The following is a 4,896-nucleotide window of genomic DNA, read 5'->3' on the forward strand; positions in this document are numbered from 1 at the left end:
TATCAAGCCTGTGACTCAGGCTGTAGCCTGGGCCCAGGCACTTCCTGGCCCAGTGACTCAGTTTCCCCAGCTCTGCAGCACCATCACACAGCACTGGCTCCTCGGCCTCGAGGCGTGGCTGGTATGTGACCCTGGGGGCCTTCAAGTGACCCCCGGGGGCCTTCAACACCGTTTCTCGAGCGCTGACTATGTGCTTGGGCTTCATGTATGTGACTTCACTGGGTTCCCAGTCGAACCCAAGTAGGTAGGGACTGCGATTGGACCTGTTTCACAGAAGGATAAACTGAGGCTCGGGGAGCTGAAGGAAGTTGCCTAAGATCGCAGAGCTAGAAAGTGGCAGAGCCAGCTGTTCCCCATTGGAGGGGCCTCCCGACGTGGCAGACGGCAGCAAGCCAGCATTTCAGGGCACACGCCCAGCGGTCTCTGCCACCCACTGTGCCAGCTTGACCTTCAGGCCCCTAGGACATGAGGGGCTGACACAGGCCAGCGACACCTGTGAGCGGGTCTGCCTTCCCTTCCCCAGCTGATCACCTGCGCCCCCAGGGCACCGGGCTCAGGGCCTGGGTGGGTCTCCCCTCTGCCCCTCCACCCCGCAAGGCCGAGGTCTAGGTTCTCTACTCCCGCCTGCCTCAGTTTCCCCATAACTGTTGAGTGATCCTTCCTGGGAAGGGTGCCAGAAGTAGTTTCCAGAACCTTCCGTGGCCCTCCACTTCGTTCTCACATCCCCTCTCTAGGACACTGTTCAGCCCTACTGGGGCCTAGGTTGGAATCCAGACTGGCCATTCACGAGCTGTGTGATCTTGAGCGTTCTCGGGGGTCTCATCCCTCTGTGTAAATACAGGAGGGTAACTCCAGCCGTGTTTCAAGGGTGCTGCAGACTATGCCTTAAAAGCACCTGGTACGATGTCTGACAGAGTAATCATTTAGTAAGTCCTGGCTGTTATGGCTGTTGTCGTAGGCATTTACTTATACATAAATATCCAGATGACAGGAGGGCCTCCTCGGGTGACAGTAAGTGCCCGGTAGGTGGCGGTAGAAGCCTCGTTAATGCCTAAGTGAGTGCCCCTGCCCCCAAACCTCACTGCACCAGTGAGAAACCAGACCGAGAAGTCGAGGCGCCTCAGTTTCCAGGCCTGTTCGTCCCATCAGCAGATGCTTCCTGAGCTGTCCCCCGAAACGTGCCCAGACCCAGGGAGCTGAGTGTGGGGAAGGGCAGTGACCACTGGCCCAAGGAAACCTGGGGAAAGACATTTCAAAAGAAAGCTTGGTTTCAATTCTTTTGGATAAATACCTACAAGTGGAATTGCTGGGTTATATGGTAGTTCGGTTTTTAATTTTTTAAAATCTCTATTTAATTAAGTAATTTATTTTTAGGCGAGGCAACCCTTGGTTGACCTCACAGATTGCAAGGACCTCATCAGCTTACAATCCCTTATTTTTTAATTTTTTACGTCTACAGCACCTGGTCTTCCTAGGCGGTCTCCCATCCAAGTACTAACCAGGCCCGACCCTGCTTAGCTTCCGAGATCAGACGGCTTGTTCAGGGCAGCATGGCTGTGGACTGATTTTTAATTTCTCGAGGAGCCTCTGTACTGTTTTCCATAGCTGGTGCGACATTTTACATTCCCACCAACGGTGTGCAAGGGTTCCAGTTTCTCCACATCCTCACCAACACTTGTTTTTGTTTGTTTGTTTGTTTTTTGATACTAGCCGTCCTATCGGGTGTAAAGTTTTTATTTGTATTTTCTTGATAATTAGTGACATTGAGCATCTTTTCATATACCTGTTGGCTATTTGTGTGTCTCCTTTGGAAAACTGTCTATGAAATGTCAAGTCTTTAGCCCATTTTTAAATCGGGTTATTAGTCTTCTAGCTATTGGGTTGTCGGAGGTCCTTATATATTTGGGGTATATCTCTCTCTCTTATCAGACATGTGGTTTGTGAATATCTTCTTCCATCCTGTAGGCTGCGTTTTCACTCTGCTACTTGTTTCCTTGGCTGGGCAGGACCTTTTTAGTTTGATGTTCACTGTGGCATTATTCAGAACAGCCAAGACATAGAAACATCTTCGATGTCCACTGACAGATGACTGGATAAAGAAAACGTGGTGTGTACATACAATGGAATGTTCCTCAGCCACAAAAACAGAAGGAAATCTTGAAATATGCAACACCGTGGATGAACTTTGAGGACACTGCGCTAAGTCAAATCAGCCAGACACAGAAGGACAAATACTGCATGATTCCACATTTATGAGGTACCTAAAATAGTCAAACTCATAAAAGAGGAGAGTAGAATGGTGGGCGCCGGGGGCCCAGGGGCCACGGGGCGGGGGCAGGGAGGTTGCTCTCAATGAGAATGAAGTTTCAGTTGTGCCAGATGAGTAAGTTCCAGGGATCTGCCATACGACACGGTACGTATGCTAACGGCACTGTGCTGTACGCTTCGTGATCTGTCAAGAGGGTCGATCTCACGGTAAGTGTTCTTGCCACAACATAATTAAATTAAATTTAAAAGAAGAAGGAAGGACAGCTCAAGTGAAAGCCGCCACGGACATCTGAAAAAGGGGTCGTGGGTTAAAGCAGAGGAGGCCAGGGGCTCCCCTACCCCAGCCCCAGCAAAATACACGCGCTGTGCACCTGCTACGTGCCAGGCTCTGTACCACGAGCTGGGAACGCATCGGGGAGTGAGACAAAGGCCGTGCTCTCTGGAACGTCCGAGCTAAGGGGGACAGATAATAGACAGATAAATAAGAAATAAGAAAGATCCTTCCAGATCCCGGCAAGTATCAGGATCGAATAAGAAGGAGTGTTGTGATAAGAATGCCCAAGGAGAAGGGGTGAGGAGGGCGGGGGGCGGGGGTGTCAGCCAGGGGAAGGGGAGCCAGGCAGAGGGAGCAGCTTGAACGAAGGCCCTGAGGCATGCAAGACCATGAATGCGGAGGAGGCAGGAGGTGACAACGGGGTCAGGTGAAACGCCAGGGGTTGCCAGCCTCGGAAGGGGGACTGCAAGGCACAGACTAAAGGGTCATCTAACTGCTGTGACAACCACGACAGCCAGAGAGGGGCAGACCTGAGACCTGAGCCACTTGCGAGAAGAAGGAAGAGAGAATGGACAGGAAAATGAACGTTTATCTAGCGCCTCCTGAGTGCCAGGCTCTCTGATGGTTATTTGATGTCATTTGTAAGTACATTATTATCATCACTGAGAGGACAGTACCATTGGGATGAAACCGAGGGCCCCAGAGGGGAGTGATTTGCCCAAAGTCACATAGTCAGGGAGAGGCAGACCCGAGACTTGAGCCCAGGTCTTTCTCATCTGGATTCCCTCTGCCCAGAAGCCTCTGAGCTACCTGAGGACCATCCTTCCTCATGCCCCAGGAGCTCTCTGGCTGCAGCTCCTCAGGACCCCTTGAGCCCACCCACCAGCAAGTCCAGCCCACATGCCCCTGGGGCCCTGGGCACTCCAACACACTCCAGCACCTCTCCCCGGGTGGCCCTGTTTCCTTCCATCCTAATACTATGACAGTCAAAAAGGATCTTGTTTACCTGTGTTTGCCCTTCTCCCCCATCGGACTACACCTGTGGACCACTCCAGCCCCATGCCTCAAGCCCCCAAGCTCTGCGGCCTGCGCTCCGCCATCCTGACATGCTTGCGTTTTCCTGCACAAACACGCTTTGCGTGAGAGCAGGCATGAGTCCGTCTCATTCATCCCTCTCTCCCCAGAGCTTAGCACTGCCTGGCACAGAGAAGGGGCTCAGTGAAGACGAATGGATAGATGGATGGATGGATGGATGGATGAGTGGGTGGGTGGGTGGATGGATGGATGGATGGATGGGTAAAAGACTATTTGTCCTGAGCCTGTGTTGTCCCTCTGACTCACAGCAGTGACCCAGGTAAGAAGGTCCCCCAGTGTGGGTCCAACCAGGGTAGGGGCAGATGCCAGTGCTGGGGATAGACCATCAGCAGGTGCTGGCACTCTCTTGTATGCACAGAGCAATGATGAGTAAACCCCAGATGTGACCTACAGCGCCTCCTGGAAAGGGCGGGAGCAGGTGGAGTCCCTGGAGGAGGGAGCAGGGCAGTGAAGCACGTCGAGGCTCTGACTCAGGTGGGTGCTATGGGAGTCTGAGCATCTGAGAGCAAACAGCCACCCCATGCACGACACAGCCCTATGCAAGGAGGAAGGACTCTCACTGTGTCTCCTTGGCTGAGCCTCAGTGTGGTCCTTGAAGCAGGTGGGACTTTGCCCACAGTGCAAGGGAAAGTAACTTATCCAAGATGACCCAGCCAGAGAATGGCAGAGCTGGATGACCCAGACTTTGCTCAGTGTGCCATGTGGGGCCCCTTTCTTGGGAGATGGGTTCATAGGGGGGCTCCGGAAGGCATAGAGGCTTGGGAGGCAGGAAGCGAGGGGCCAGGCTTGACAGAGTCCCCGGGTGCCGACTCTGTCCGGGCCTGACCCTCCAGCTGGCTCAGCACCCAGAATGACCTCCCTCAAATGCAATGTGTTCACGTCATGCTGGTCTCTGGAACCCTCGGCAGCTCCCAGTGGTACAGGATCTGCCTCAGATCTTCACTTGGCCTTCTGGCTCCTTCATCCTCTGACCCCTGCGGACCTCTCCAGCCTCGTGCCTCAACCCCCGAGTCCCGCACCCCACACTCTGCCACCCTGATATCACGATACCCCCAGAGAAGGGACAAGGAACGAATTCAAGCAACTGCCTGACACAGCCGAAGACTATGCTCTCCTCGATCTAAAGACTCTGACTCTGGAAAGCAAGCCTGAAGTTTATTTGATAGGTTTCCTATTCCGTGGTTGTAGCACTGATTAAATGAGCATATACTGTACTGCGAGAGTCAGGGGCTTTAGCAATGGAGATGCAAAGATGCAAA

At 53.0% G+C, this 4,896-nt stretch overlaps 1 pseudogene; it reads right to left on the reverse strand.

The window, feature by feature from the left end:
- Positions 1 to 1,450: 1,450 nt before the first annotated feature.
- On the reverse strand, positions 1,451 to 1,562 carry LOC112475331 (annotated as a pseudogene).
- Between the last annotated feature and the right edge of the window lie 3,334 nt (positions 1,563 to 4,896).

This window comes from Pteropus alecto, unplaced genomic scaffold (genome assembly GCF_000325575.1).
Source record: "Pteropus alecto unplaced genomic scaffold, ASM32557v1 scaffold40, whole genome shotgun sequence".
NCBI classification, from domain to species: Eukaryota; Metazoa; Chordata; class Mammalia; order Chiroptera; family Pteropodidae; genus Pteropus; species Pteropus alecto.